The following is a 16,752-nucleotide window of genomic DNA, read 5'->3' on the forward strand; positions in this document are numbered from 1 at the left end:
CACCCGCTGTCCCACCGCCATCTGCCACCAAGGGGCCTTCCACCGAGGGGGACCTGGGGCCTGCTGACACCCGCCAGCCATATCTGCCAATTCGCCTGGCCACCAGCCAGCCTTGGCCAGGGCTGAGGCCGAGGCGAGGGTCGCGCCCACCAACCCCAAGCGCTAGACAGTATGGGGTGCGGGGCCCAGGACGTGGCCCCCCCTCCCCCTTTGTACATATCCTTATTATTTTGTATATAGTTTGTATTAGACCCCTGTTATTTTATGATACCTGCCCCCCATGTAAATAGTTCTCCCCTTCCTTGTGTTCCACTATTTATCATATAATATATATATATATATATTTGTAGTAATAATAAGAGAATTCACCGTTTTGTGGTTTCAAGAACAACAGGTCTATTTTTATTTGCAAGAAAAGTGGGGGAGGTGCTCTTGGGTGCTTTGTGGTGTGTGCATAGGGGCAGTGAGTGTTGTGGAGGATGGGGGGTGCAGTGGGGGGCCTGCCAGCGTTCACCCCGTGTCCTGGTCAAAATGGGCCCGCAGGTCCTGCCGGACCGGGTCCCTTCGGGGTCCACCTGGCAACTGGGGGCAACGGGTGGCTGCATGTCAGCCCTGCCAGCCTCCACAGCCCAGCCCTGAAAGAATGCCTCCCCCTTGCTCTCCACCAGGTTGTGAAGTGCGCTGCACATGCCCACAATCTGGGGGATGTTGGTGGGGCCCGCATCAAGGCGGGTGAGGAGACACCTCCAATGCCCTTTGAGGAGGCTAAAAGTGCGCTCAACCATCTGGCGTGCATGGTTCAGGCGCGTGTTGAAGCGCTCCTGGCTGGCTGACAGATGACCCGTGTAAGGGTGCATGAGCCAGGGCCGGAGGGGGTACGCCGTGTATGCAACGACACAGAGGGGCATGGTGGTGTCCCCCACAGGGATCTCCCGCTGGGGGATGTAGGTCCCTACCTCCAGCCGGCGTCACAGGCCCGAATTCCTGAATACCCAGGTGTCGTGGGTGCTGCCAGGCCAGCCAACATAAATGTCCAGGAAGCGGCCCCAACTGTCCACAAAGGCCTGGAGGACCACCGAATGGTAGCCCTTCCTGTTCAGGAAGCGTCCTCTGCTGTGCTCTGGAGCTCAGATGGGGATATGGGTCCCATCCAGATCCCCAAAGCAATTTGGGAAGCCCAGGGTGGCAAACCCCGCGATGGCGGCATCCGGGTCCCCAAGCCACATGAGCCTGTGGAGGAGCAGGGAGTTGATGGTGTGGACGACCTGCAGGGGAAGGACATGGGAGAGCACCAATGAGGGGTGTGCAGGGTGTGTCTGGCCCTCCACCCCCAGGGCTCCCCTCCCCTGCCAGGGCTCCCCGCCCCTCCAAGGGCTGACTCCCCCTCCCCGTGTGTCCTCTTATCTCCATGAGGACAGCCCTGACGGTGGCCTTGCTGATGCCAAACTGCTGGCACATGGATCTGTAGCTGTCTGAAGTGGCCAGCTTCCAGACAGCGATGCCAACCCGTTTCTCCATGCTGAGGACACACCGCATGGTGGTGTCCTAGTGCCTCAGTGCAGGGGTGAGCCACTGGAAGAGCTCCAGGAATGTCTGGTGGCTCATACGAAAGTTCTGGAGCCAGCGGTCATTGTCCCACTCTCCGAGCACTAGCCGCTCCCACCAGTCGGTGCTCGTGGGGTAGCTCCACAGCCAGCGGCGTGTGCGGCGGGGTGGGGGTGCAGAGGACAGCAGAATCTAGGGTTGCTTCCTCCTCCCCTGGGGGAAGCTCCTCTTCCACGAATAAAAGGTGATCAGCTGCCTCCTGCATGGCATTGAGCAGGGCGAGCACTACTCCTGCAGGGGTGGCTGGGTGGACCTCTGGCTGCTGCTGCTGCTGCTGCTGCTGCTGCTGCTGCTGCTGCTGCTGGGGGTCCATAACTTCTTCGCCGAGGTGTGCGTGCCTCTGGCTCTGCAGAGCGCATGCTGTGCAGGCTGAGTGTGTCTGGGAGGGGCCCTTCAAGGGAGCAGCTAGCTGTTGCCCCAGAAGTGCTAGTCCGCCCTGTGACCCTGTCTGCAGCTGTTCCTGGCACCCTTATTTCGATGTGTGCCGCTTTGGCATGTAGACGCTCCCCTGTAGCGCCTACTTCGATGTGGTGCTGCCCAACGTCGATGTTGAACGTCGACAACACCAGCCCTGGAGGACGTGTAGACGCTATTCATCGAAATAGCTGATTTCAATGTCACTACATCGAAATAAGCTGTTTTGATGTAGCATTCATGTGTAAATGTAGCTACAGGGGGAGGGCCTGAGAGAGGCCAGCAGGCTTAAAAGCCAGAGGCAGGAGTGGACAGGGAGCTGCAGACAGGGGAGTTTAAGAGGGAGTTTGGGAGGGAGTGTGACAGAGAGGACTATAATGGTTAGGAAGACCCACAACACCTGTGCCAGCACTACTGCTGTCTCCTCCACTTGTGCCTGTAGCCAGACAGACTGCCTGACCATGGATGTTTCTACCCAGATCCTGGTGTGGTTCTGCAAGGACTGTGGCTTGCCGTTCCCACTTGCTGATACCCAGGCTGAGGGGAATATTCAGTGCAGAAGGTGCCTGCTGGTGGAATCTCTCAGGCGGCAGGTGGGGGAGCTACAGGAGGAGGTGGCCAGGTTGAGGAGTATCTGAGTCCATGAGCAGTTCCTGGATAGTATTCAGGTGGAGACTGTGGAGGTAACTGTCCCAGTGCACAGGACGGCTGACAAACCACTGGAGGAGGTGGACCAGGGTGGACACTGGCAGCTGGTTACTTCTCGCAGCGGGCAGTGTCCCACCCCTGCTCAGAACCCTCCCACCGTGGTACTGGAAAACCGTTATGCTGTACTCCATACAGGAGACCACGAATTACCCCGTACAGAAGAGGAGAAGCCTCGTACCCCCCAGGCTGGGAAGTCTACTGCCACCCCTGCAAGAAGGAAACGTAGAGTAGTGGTGGTTGGAGACTCTCTTCTGAGGGGGACGGAGGCGCCCATCTGTTGCCCTGACATTTCCTCTCGGGAGGTGTGCTGCCTGCCGGGGGCCAGTATCTGAGACGTTACGCAGGCATTGTCGAGGATTATCCGGCCCTCTGACTACTCTCCCATGCTTCTCATCCATGTGGGCACTAATGATACTGTGGGGTGTGACACTGAGCAGGTCAAGAGTGACTTCAGGGCTCTGGGGGCACGGGTCAGGGAGTTTGGGGCACAGGTGGTATTCTTTTCAATCCTGCCTGTCAGAGGTAGGGGCCCAGGCAGAGACAGGTGTATCCTGTAGGTGAATGCTTGGTTGCGTAGATGGTGTCTCCAGGAAGGCTTTGGTTTCTTTGACCACGGGATCCTTTTCCGGGAAGGACTGCTAGGCAGAGATGGCGTTCACCTTTCGAGGAGGGGGAAGACCATATTCAGATACAGGCTGGCTAACCTAGTGAGGAGGGCTTTAAACTAGGTTCGATGGGGGCAGGGGAGCAAAGCCTGCAGGTAAGTGGAGACCATGGATACCTGGGAGATGAACTTGAAATGGGAGGGAGTATGGGCTGCACTGGGAGAGTAAAAAGAGGGCCAGGGCAAAACTGGGAGGCAAGACCAAATCAATGTCTGAGATGCCTATATACAAATGCAAGAAGTATGGGAAATAAACGAGAAGAATTGGAAGTACTAATAAATGAATTCAACTATGATATCGTTGGCATCACAGAAACTTGGTGGGATAATACTCATGATTGGAATGTTGGTATTGAAGGGTACAGCCTGCTTAGGAAGGACAGACAGGGAAAGAAGGGAGGAGGTGTTGCCTTGTATATTAAAAATGTACACACTTGGACAGAGGTGGAGATGGACGTAGGAGATGGATGGGTTGAAAGTCCTGGGGTTAGACTCAGAGGAGTGAAAAACAAGAATGAGGTCGTACTAGGAGTCTACTACAGGCCCCCTAGCCAGGTGGAAGAGGTGGATGAGGCTTTCTTTAAACAGCTAACAAAATCATCCAGGGCCCAGAATTTGGTGGTGATGGGGGACTTCAACTATCCAGGTATATGTTGGGAAACTAATACAGCAGGGGACAGACTGTCCAATAAATTCTTGGATTTCATTGCAGACAACTTTTTATTCCAAAAGGTTGAAAAAGCTACCGGGGGAAGCTGTTCCAGATTTAACTTTAACAAATAGGGAGGAAATTATTGAGAATTTGAAAGTGGAAGGATGCTTGGGTGAAAGTGATCATGAAATCATAGAGTTCACAATTCTAAGGAAGGGTAGGAGGGAAAACAGTACAATAGAGATAATGGATTTCAGGAAGGCAGATTTTGGTAAACTCAGACAGCTGGTAGGTAAGGTTCCATGGGAAGCTAAACTGAGGGGAAAAACGGCTGAGGAGAGTTGAAAGTTTTTCAAAGGGACATTATTAAGGGCCCAAAAGGAAGCTATCCCACTGCATAGGAAAGATAGAAAACATGGCAAAAGACTGCCTTGGCTTAACCAGGAGATCTTGCATGATCTCAAACTAAAAAAGGAATCGTATAAGAAATGGAAACTAGGACAAATTACAAAGGACGAATATAGGCAAACAACACGAGCATGAAGGAGCAAGATTAGAAAGGCTAAGGCACAAAATGAGCTCAAACTAGCTACAAGTGTAAAGGGAAACAAGAAGGCTTTTTACAAATACATTGGTAACAAGAGGAAGACCAAGGAGAGGGTAGGGCCATTGGTCAGTGAGGAGGGAGAAACAGCACCAGGGAATTTGGAAATGGCAGAGATGTTTAATGATTTCTTTGTTTCGGTCTTCACTGAGAAATCTGAAGGAATGCCTGATATAGACAATGCTAGTGAAAAAGGGGTAGGTTTAGAAGTTGAAATAAGAAAAGAACAAATTAAAATGTACTTAGAAAAATTAGATGTCTGCAAATCACCAAGGCCTGAAGAAATGCATCCTAGAATCCTCAAGGAGCTGATAGAAGAGGTATCTGAGCCTTTAGCAATCGTTTTTGGAAAATCATGGGAGATGGGAGAGATTCCAGAAGACTGGAAAAGGGCAAATATGGTACCCATTTATAAAAAGGGGAACAAGACTAACCCGGGAAACTACAGGCCAGTCAGCTTAACTTCTGTGCCAGGAAAGATAATGGAGCAGGTAATTAAAGAAATCATCTGCAAGCATTTGGAAGGTGGTAAGGTGATGGGGAACAGCCAGAATGGTTTCGTTAAACAGATCATGTCAAACAAATCTAATCCCTTTCTTTGATAGAATACCAAGCCTTGTGGATAAGGGAGAAGGGGTGGATGTGGTATACCTAGACTTCAGGAAAGCATTTGACACGGTCTCACATAAGTTACTTATCAATAAACTACGCAAATACAACTTAGATGGGGCTACTATAAGGTGGGTGAACAACTGGCTGGATAACCATACCCAGAGAGTAGTTATTAATGGTTTTCAATCCTGGTGGAAAAGTATAACTAGTGGGATTCCGCAGGGGTCTGTTTTAGGACCGGTTCTGTTCAATATCTTCATTAACGATTTAGATATTGACATAGAAAGTACACTTATTAAGTTTTCAGATGATACCAAGCTGGGAGAGGTTGCAACTTCTTTGGAGGATAGGGTCATAATTCAAAAGGATCTGGATAAACTGGAGAAATGGGCTGAGGTAAACAGGATGAAGTTTAATAAGGACAAATGCAAAGTGCTCCACTTAGGAAGGAACAATCAGTGTCAGACATACAGAATGGGAAAGGACTGCCTAGGAATGAGTACAGCAGAAAGGGATCTAGAGGTTATAGTGGACCACAAGCTAAATATGAGTCAACAGTGTGGTGCTGTTGCAAAAAAAGCAAACATGATTCTAGGATGCATTAGCAGGTATGTTGTGAACAAAACACGAGAAGTCATTCTCCCGCTCTGCTCTGCGCTGGTTAGGCCTCAGCTGGAGTATTGTGTCCAGTTCTGGGCACCGCAGTTCAGGAAGGATGTGGAGAAATTGGAGAGGGTCCAGAGGAGAGCAACGAGAATGATCAAAGGTCTAGAGAACATGACCTATGAAGAAAGGCTGAAAGAATTGGGCTTATTTAGTTTAGAAAAGAGAAGATTGAGGGGGGACATGATAGCAGTTTTCAGGTATCTAAAAGGGTGTCATAAGGCAGAGGGAGGGAATTTGTTCTTCCTTGCCTCTGAGGATAGAACCAGAGGCAATGGACTTAAATTGCAGCAGGGGAGGTTCAGGTTGGACATTAGAAAAAAGTTCCTAACTGTCAGGGTGATCAAACACTGGAACAAATTGCCAAGGGAGGTGGTAGAATCTCCATCACTGGAGATATTTAAGAAGAGGTTGGATAGATGGCTTTCAGGGATGGTCTAGAAGTGCTTGGCCCTGCCATCAGGGCAGGGGGCTGGACTCAATGGCCTCTCGAGGTCCCTTCCAGTCCTACTCTTCTATGATTCTAAAATGTTCCCAAGTTGTTGCTGTGGAATAGCAGGCAACTGCTCTGCTGAATGAAGTTGCTTTGACAATGGAGAGAATAAAGTTTGGTTCCAAGAGAATCTATTTTTATTTGGTTCTCTTAATCAGTTCTGATGTGACCTTCATCATCATAGTATCTGAGTGTCTCCTAGAACTGGAATGGCTTCTTTCTGTTCTATATTTTCCTTTGTAGCTACTACAGTGTTAAATTTTAAATCATGGATACATATGAGGAATATATGGGTGAGTCTGTAGTTTAAGATCCCAGTTCCTTTGACAACATGAGAGCTTGGCCAGGGATTTCACTTGGACCAGGATCATGGCAATTTTTTTAAAAAAAATAAAGTTATGAAATCCAAGATTATAACAGTGTTCAAAAAAAAAAAAAGAAAGAAAGAAAGAAAGAAACCCACCTAGATAAATTCATGAAACATGGGTCCATCAATGGCTATTGTGTCTCTAGTCTCTGTTTGCCAGAAGCTGGGAATGGGTGATAGGGGATGTAACACTTGATGATAACCTGTCCTATTCATGGCATCTGGGGCACCTGGCATTGGCCACTGTCAGAAGACAGAGTGCTGGGCTAAATGGATATTTGGTCTGATTCACTATGTTTGTTCTTATATTCTTATGGGCCACGTCTACACCAGCACAAATCTTCGAAATGGCCATGCAAATTGCCATTTTGAAGATTACTAATGAGGTGCTGAAATGCATATTGAGCCCCTCATTAGCATGCTGCCAGCCGTGGCTTTTTGAAATTGCCACATTTTGCTGCCGCACGGCTCGTCCACACAGGGGTCCTTTTCAAAAAGACCCCACCAACTTCGAAATGCCTAGCAGATTATCAGCAGAAATCATCAGCCAATAGGAATAAGGGGATTTCGAAGTTGGTGGGGTTCTGTCAAAAAGGACCCGTCTGGACGAGTCGTGTGGCAGCAAAATGCAGAAATTTTGAAGAGCTCTAGCCGGTGGCATGCTAATGAGGTGCTGAATATGCATTTTAGTGCCTCATTAGTAATCTTCAAAATGGCCATTTGAATGGCCATTTTAAAGATTTGTGCTAGTGTAGACGTAGCTAAGAGGTAGTAGTAATTCCGGGAAGTGATTACAGGAATCAACTTGCTTCCATATAAACCTATAGTAGAGTTAGCTTTCTTGTGCAATAAGAGTAAGATTAACACAATCACCAAAAAGTAAGCTGCTTAAATATTTTTAAATGCCCACATTTTAGCATTAATACAGTGACATTTGTTGTGCTAAACACTGATGCCTACACTAAGGCAGATTCCATCAAAGCATGATTTTGATTCAATAAAAATGGGGTTTAGTCTTCTGTCAAACTGGTCTTTCCACAGGGGGGAAAAATTCTGACCATCTCTACAATTTATTCAATGGAATTTTTTTTGTTTTGTTTTTTGGTCTGTCTCTGCCATTTGCCAGACCCTCGTAGTAGAGTTTACAAAAGTATATGGTTTCTCTAGAATGCATCTGATTTCTTTGGATGAAAATAGAAAGGTAATGAGGGTGCCTAGTAATTTTTATGTGTCTTTGTAAATATATATAGCTACTCAGATAGGAAGAATAGTGTATTTACTGACGATTAAAAGGGCTATATTGTTCTGTGACTCTTAAAGTAGAACTGAAGAGCTTTGTAGCTGCAAGTCTGTGTACAGGTGTACAGGTTTCTCCTGCAACATCTCTGTCACCCACAGCTGCATCCCTTATGCTCTCTTTAGGTGTTAGTGAAATCACCAACTGCCGCAAAGGAAACGCAAAGTCTTGTTTGAGCAGGTAAGTCAGAGAGAGACCTTTGACATTCAGGAGGCTATGCCTGCATTGTACACATGTGAAAACAAAAGCTGCATTTGTTATGCAGGGAAAACTCAAATTGGCCACAATGGAAGTTTTACTTGAATTAATAAAGCCTTTAGGAATTGGTCTGTATTTGATGGCCTGAATCCTGAGTTTTTCCATTGTTTTCAGTGAGGCCAGAATTCCACTCATTGACTTCAGTAAGTTTAAAACTGAGTAAGGACATTAACACTTGGTCCTCGTGACTTTGGAACAAATGGCCCAACCTTGTAATCACATATTGGGATTGTTCTACAATATACAAGAGTAAGCAATATTCTTGATACTAGGTGCTTCGCAGAACTGGGTCTTCCAAGAGTACTAGGGCTTTCTCCTGTATGGATTTATGTTTTGGAGATTCATTTCAGATCTCTTTAGTTACAACAAATATAAATTATGGTTGTAATTTAGCACAGCATCTGGATATGGCACTGTCTAGTGGTAGCCACAGTGTGGAGTGTAGGATGTTCAACTGTGCTTCAGAATAACTGCTCTGTGAATGTATTGTAGTTCTGCATAAAACACCCATCTCCTTTAATACATCTGTTCAGCCTCCTTATGTGCAGAAATACCCTTTGTAAAAAGAGCTGAGTTTTCTGCAAGTTACATAACAGTGGAATATACATTATATAGTAAATGTAATAAATCATCCCTATAATTGAGAAGTAATACTTCATGGGAACAGTAACATAGAAGACACAGCAAAGTTTAGACTTGTAACCCCCATCCCCTCCGCCACCCTTTGTTCTTATAAATACAGCTGAACAGGTGTCACTGATATTTTGGAGCCAATATTCATGCCAGAGCAGCTACCTTCTAAATATATTTTAAGAAAAGACAAAAGCACTCATTACCCAGAGTTTCCTATTTAATGGATTCAGACCTTCTGGGGACAGGAGATAAATGAAGTAAGATGAAACCTTTGGATACTGTCTTGATCAGTGCTGACATTTTGCTTGGGGGCTGACAGCTGCTAATGAATTAATTTTAAATATAACACACAAGATCAACAAAAATGCTTTTCTTTTTCTGTATGTTGATTAAGGATAGGAAGTCACATTTATCATCAGGGAAAAAGCCAATTAGGACTAATCCATGCTCAAGTAAAGACCATGGTCTGTTCAATAAAGAGTACTTCCCAGGTCTTTCTTAAGCATGTCTCATTGTTTCTTCTGTTGAATTCTGTTTTCTTTCAGCTGTTAATACGAATTGGTTATCACTATTACCATGCCAAAGCAGATGCTGCCAGAACTTGAACTTCAGTGAGTGTAATAAATCTACTCAATGGAGCTCACTAAGACAATCTCCCCCAATGTTCACCAGGCAAAGTTGTGTTTATTCTATTCTAGACTGCTTTTAGAAACAGCTTGTACATAGTTTGTTGGTACAGAGCTCAAAAGTTATGCCTAAATAAATTGTTTTGTCAACCGTTTTTGGAAAGAAAGTTGGAGTTTACAACTAAACAAAATTTTCCACAGAATTTTTTACAGTTCTATTTTTAGTCATTTATATATCCATACTTATTTTAATACTATAATATCTGATATATTATTAGCACTTTGGGCCTTGGCAACTAGACTTTGGGGTGGATGAGGAAGCCCTGATTTTGGCCTAAATAAATGTATAGAGTTATACATCTCATAGAGCTGGAAGGCACCTCACAAAGTCATTGAGTCCAATGCCCTGCCCTCCTGACAGGACGCAGCACCATCCCCTTTTTAATGTATTTACTCCAGATACCTAAAGGTCCTCCTCAAGGATTAAGCTCACAGCCCTGGGGTTAACAAGCCAATACTCAAAACACTGAGCTATCTCTCCCCTCTGTATTTGTATGACTAACAGCTCCTACATTTAGATAGCAGTTGTTTTTGAGCTAATGCTGCAGTACTACCTAATCTGGACTGCATATGGAAAAAAGAGGCTACTTCCCATCTTTCAATGGGAGTTGGGATTTAAAGAAACTATTTTCAAAAGCCTTGAATGAAATGATGGTAAATTTTATTTTGTTTCTGAAGGTAAATTCCCTAGATCAACACACTTAAACCATACACAGCTAGTGGAATACAAATTACAATTTTATATCCCCTAAAATGAAGCTTAAAGCATGTTACCCTATTTGCTCCAGCTGAAGCTGTTGCCCCATGCCGTAATTTCTATCTCTGCATCTGAATGTGTAAAATAATAATTTGTAATTTAGTGAAAAAAAAAACCTGCTTCTCCTACACGATTATCTTTTCTCCTCTCACCTGCTGCCTACCTCCTACCCATTCTTTACCCCTCTGCTGCCTAAAGCAAGGAGAACTTGTAATTATTTGTAAACTCTGCACCTTTTTCCCGTGATCGTGTTTACACAGCATTCCCCTTTTGGAGGAGGAATGCAAATGAGGGAGATAGAAAATGCAAAAGAAGTGCTGATTTACAAATCTCATGCTTTATTTGCATAATCTCGCGCAATCAAGTTTCAGAAAGGGACTTTTCCAAAAGCAAAAATAGCCATGTAAACAGCATTCCTTTGAGGGCAGGTGGGAGTGAGGGGGACATTTTCAAAAGAATCCTTCTTCTTCATTCATTTCAGGAAGAAGGGTTCTTTTGAATTCTTTTTTTTTTCCCTGAAGGAACCATGCCTACATGGCTATTTTTGCTTTCAGAAAAATCTCTTCTGGAAAGGCAATTGCACCAGATTATGCTAAAGAAGCACAAGATTAGTAAATCAGCATTTTATTTGCATTTTCAATCTCCCTTACCTGCATTCCCCTTCCGAAAGCGGAATGCTGTGTAGATGTGGCCTATGTGTCCACCTCTGTATGTAAGTGACTGAGTGTGGGAGTGCTTAAAGATCCAAAACACTTCAGTCAATATTAAAAGCCTTGCAAGAACATTGCTCTTTAAAGGACCTGCCAGCCAGGCCTTGCTTTATGGGCTGCCTGTGAAGCATCTAAAAACTGGTTGCTATGAGATTGGAGTGCACTAGGCAAAGGGCATTTTTGCCAAAACTGAGTGACTGAAGCTAGACACCCAAATGAAAGAGGCCTGGTTTTTGCGGTGCAATTTGGGGCTGTTAATATGATTCAAAGCTGTTCTCACAAATGAAGGCTAACCTGCTTAAGCAGATTTTTTGTACACGGCCTTAATAGAGTTAGCTTGAGGCAGAGGATAAATCTCATAAGGATCTAGAAAAGGAGTGCAGGTTCTTTTTACAGTAGGGGGCCACTGACCCAAAGGAAAATCAGTCAAGGACCACACAAAAGAAGAACAATAAATCACCTCACTGAGCTTGACCTGTCCCCAGTTGAGAAGCAAGAAACAAAACAAAATCTCACTGCCTTGCCCCCTGCGCACACAACTTGCAGCACATGGGCTCCCCTCGTGCTCCATACATGCAGGGGGCTGAGGCTCAGAGACTTGTCATGGGGCTGGCAAGTGAGTACCAGCTCATGCCATGGCTGGGTGGAGACTCTGAGTCTTGCTGCATCCTGGATTGAAGTAAACCAAAGGCTGGATCTATCTTTCAGGCCATAGGTTCCTCACCCCTGTTACAGAGGGATAGCTAAACACATCTAATTAGGGCACTGCTCCAAGCCACTAAAGCACTTTTAGCTGCTACGCAGATTCCTGACCAACACAGATGAACTGAGCAGATATAGAATCAAAACAGCATCTATTAAAGACATTCAAATGGGAACTTGTATATATTACACATTAAGAACAATAACAGGAGGAGACTTAGGACTCCTAATAAATGGTAACAATAGAAATGAGACACAGGACTTTAATGTCCAAAATAAATCCGAATTTTATTTGGGGAAAAAAGGCTTGTCCTACTTACTTACTTTTTGAATGTGCTCTTGTGCTCTGTGGTGAGATACTAAGGTGATACATGTCATAAAAATGTCTATAAACAAAATTATACTTTCATTAAGATTCCCAAGTGATTAGCATAGAATAATATTAAAATTAGCCCACAAGAATTCCAGCAAATTTAAAACATGTGTTGACTCTCTTTTGGGACATGATCACGCATTCTTTGAACATTCTTCCTATGGAGGAATTTGGAGTGCAAAAAGTCATGTGGGCAGAATCAGGTCACTTCAATGAGCAGGGAGGAAAAACCATTAAAATATTTCCTCTAAGTCTTGTTCCCCAGTGATAAAAAATCAGGGGGAGATGAATGAAGTAACATGTTGAGCAGCCTTGTTTCTGCCCTGAAAATTGCTCCCAGTCTTCTTCTCATGCATTTTTTGCATTTAGCTCTTCTACAAGGGATCTGTGTGAGAAAACAAGGCAGTCAGTATAGCACTTTATTTCACTCTCCTCAGATAAAAGGTTTGTTTCTGACCACCTAAATTTTCTGAGTCCTGGATATTCCTTGTTCTGCTGAACTCCCCAAAGATGTACAGAGCTCTCCCAGGCTATGCAAATTGCGCATCTTATTTTGAGTTTATTTAGGTATAGGCTATTTCAGCATTTGGTGCTGTCTACAAAGTATTTGATGCTGCAGCGAGGAATACAGGGATGCCAAAATAGCGTGCCTGTTATTTAAAAAAAAATAATTTGAAATGATAGGTGTGTTTCAAAGACACGGAGTAGCAATTTTGGGATACTGAGATACCCCAAAACAGCTCTGCCATGTAGATATAGCTCCAGGTTCTGAATCATCTGGCAGCCCATTCTGCTATAATTTTCTGCTATAATTTGCTGTTCCATGGGGATATTTTCCTCAGAATACCCTTCCTATATTCAGATATTGTTTTTTAAAAAACTTTATCACCTCCTTCCCGCCAGCTCTGAAACCCATCCAGTCGGCCTGCAATATTTTTGCCATCATTAGAAGGTAGTTGCATATTCCTTTCGAAGAGGCACACAATGTAAAAACATTGTGCTTAGCTGTTGCACTTGAACAAGATTATAGTTGTTCCCTTTTTGTCAGCAAAGGTTCAGTGTAATAGCAGCAATTGTTTAAAGAGAATGGAACATAAAGTAAACTTTTATTGCTGCAGAAAGAACCCTGTGTTCCTTACCTTTCCAGAGTGATACATGAGATTTCTGTATGCTTTGGCACCAGAAATCATATGGAACAGTGGTTTTTTGCAAACAGCAGGCATTTATCTGTCCTTTTATGCTTATATCTGCAGAATCATAAACAGTTTAAATTTAAGCAGTTTCGCTGTTTAAACTCTGTTCCAATCTCTGCAGGACAACCCTATGCCTCTTGTCAGCTGGAATAAAATTTATTGCCAATGTCAAATCTATTGTTGTAAAATTTCTATAAATTAGATCAAGTTATTGACAGCATAAGTGCTGAATGTCTTGCAAAAGTCAGGGCCTGACACAGAGTAAGAGCCGAGAACTGCACAAGTAATAGTAAAACCACTTGGTTTACTGTAAAAACATTTAAGGGCTAGATCATGTCTGTCAGGCACAGTCCTGCGTTGAACATTGGTCTGCTAGGCACAGCTCTGAGTTAGATGTGTCTTGGAGCTGCACTACTGTGCCCATTTACGGAACGCAGTATACTCTTTCCTGAACATTTCACCCAAAGGATATTGCATGGCCTCCTTCCCACCTTGTGTGTTTTCCCGGGAAAGCAGGAAAGAACAATCCTTGTGCTCTCTGTACCACAGACTGCTGCGCTGCCTGCCTTTCATGAAGGTCTTGCAATGTGGGGAAAGGTGGCTGTTGCTCTCTCCTGACACATCTCCTTTAGCATTAACTATTACTTCTGACTTATTCTCTCTTAATGCACTGCAAAACTGCTGATCCCCTTGAAATCTGAAACCAACAACCTAAATGGTGAGGTAAAATGAGGCAGTTGCTTTATTATTATCATGTTTATTAGAGTAGGGCCTATAGGCCCACTGAGATCAGGGTCCTATTATGTTATGCGTTGTACAGGCAGCTGTTGCCCCAAAGATAGACCTAAGGGAAAGCGAAGACCTATAAGGTACCACCAGAGTGAACAAAGTGATGGCAGAAAACCTTAGGCTAGTGGTGTGATATTTATGGTTTTGTTTAGCTAAATCCTTTCTGGTGGCACTAGGTTAAGAGGGGATTAGCTAGATGGGAAGAAGTGGGTCAGAGACAATGAGGGAAAAGGTAGGAGTGGCTGGAGCAAATGGCCAATCTGCATAGAGGACAGATTTTTTCCAGCTCCAGTGTGAAACCTGCAGAAAGCAGCCAATATCCAGAGGTCCCTGCTCGAGCTGTGCCTGTTCCAGCTTCAGGCTCTAGCTGACTCCTCTGAGTTTGGTTCCCAAAGCCCACAGGTGTGCGTGAAGAAGCTCCTGGGAGTGGTATAGAGTAACTCCCAGCACAATTTTAGGTTCAGGAGACACTTGTCTGGGCTCCACTTTACACCATTCCATTCCCACAGGGGTATCTGCTTGAGCCTCTTTCTGAAGTTGTCGTGTGTGCTTTGGTCTGTGGCTGGCTCCTCTTTGCAGTTTCTTTGACCTGCCACCTCAGGTGCTTAATAAAAGACAGATGCTAATTCTATGCCCCAGAGATCTGGGCATCAGCAAATGATTGCATGAGCCATCAGCCTTTTCTACACCATGAACTACACTGATCCTCAGCAAACAGTATTGTTTGCACCTTCAAAAAAGAAATGTGATCATGCATCAGTTAGACGCAGCTCCTGGCACCTTCCATGTTAGAACCATGAAAAAAATTTGGGGGCTGGGAAAGCTCAAAGTTCATTCTCAGGTCAAGCTCAGAATGCAATGTGAGATCCTAAGCACTTTTCTTTCATTGCCCAAACTGTATCTTTATTCTGACATCAGTTGTATGTGTTCCTGTTGCCTGTATAAATCTTTAATCTTGAAAACTGCAATTTCCTCTCATGCACAGATCTTGCCATTAGCTCTTTTTGGCTCAGTGACCTGCATCCACTATGTTGGGTTTATGATAGATGTTGAGTTTCATTCTGATCTCATTACTTTGGGGGAGGAAAAGTCAGGAGTAATTCAACTGAATGAGGCAAGATGAGAATCTGGCCTTTTATCCTGTAGGTACACTTGCAGCAATGTTCTCAAATGAAAAGCAACAAGGGTGACATGGGCTACGTCTACACGTGAAGCCAACATCGAAATAGGCTATTTCAATGAATAACGTCTACACGTCCTCCAGGGCTGGCAACGTCAACGTTCAACTTCGACGTTGCACAGCACCACATCGAAATAGGTGCTGCGAGGGTACGTCTACACGCCAAAGTAGCACACATCGAAATAAGGGTGCCAGGCACAGCTGCAGACAGGGTCACAGGGCGGACTCAACAGCAAGTCGCTCCCTTAAAGGGCCCCTCCCAGACACAGTTGCACTAAACAACACAAGATACACAGAGCCTACAACTGGTTGCAGACCCTGTGCCTGCAGCATGGATCCCCAGCTGCCGCAGCAGCAGCCAGAAGCCCTGGGCTAAGGGCTGCTGCCCACGGTGACCATAGAGCCCCGCAGGGGCTGGAGAGAGAGCATCTCTCAACCCCCCAGCTGATGGGCGCCATGGAGGACCCGGCAATTTCGACGTTGCGGGATGCGGATCGTCTACACGGTCCCTACTTCGACGTTGAACGTTGAAGTAGGGCGCTATTCCGATCCCCTCATGAGGTTAGCGACTTCGACGTCTCGCCGCCTAACGTCGAAGTTAACTTCGAAATAGCGCCCGACGCGTGTAGCCGCGACGGGCGCTATTTCGAAGTTAGTGCCGCTACTTCGAAGTAGCGTGCACGTGTAGACACAGCTATGAAGAACAAGAGCCTTCTTGATTACATTGGGGATATGATTTAGATTTCTTGAATGGATTAGGGCTCACTGCTTTCAGAGAAGGGGAAATCACAAAAAAAAAATCACTGAGGCATCTGACTGCTGTTGAGTGCTGGTTGTCTGCTCTTTCCCAGTGACAAGGCTGCTGCTACTAGATAGTTTAATTGTGTCTGCCTTTTCAATATTTTTTCTAGGGGTCTATTGAGAACAGACCTATGTAAATTGGAACAGTCTTAATTAAAGGCAGTGGGCCAAAGTCAGCCTTGAAGAAGTGTCACTAAATTATGTCAGTTCTACTTTCCTAAGAGACTGTTGATGGGGTGGATAGTTATATCTGAGGCAGAGTCAGCAGTTCTGAGCTCTTCCGAATGCTGCACAGACTTCCTGTGTGACCTATGGGCTCTTATACAGGGCCATTGTGTTAGAGAAAGGGCACAGCGAGGAAACAATTCAGGCAGCTGCTGTGCTCAGGTAAGCAGAGGAACTGCCCAGTCATTACTTCCTAGGGAAGCAGAAAGACATCAGGTCATCTATGTGCAAGCCCACACAGCAGGTGTGGTGGGCAGTGAGGAAGAAGAGGAAGCATGTTGTAAAGGGGTGTGTTAGTGAATTGGCCCTGGTGCTCCCCAGGAGGCTACTTCAAACTCAGGATTGTATAGAGAAGGCAAGATAGTC

Source organism: Carettochelys insculpta, chromosome 1, assembly GCF_033958435.1.
Source record: "Carettochelys insculpta isolate YL-2023 chromosome 1, ASM3395843v1, whole genome shotgun sequence".
In the NCBI taxonomy this organism is placed as follows: domain Eukaryota; kingdom Metazoa; phylum Chordata; order Testudines; family Carettochelyidae; genus Carettochelys; species Carettochelys insculpta.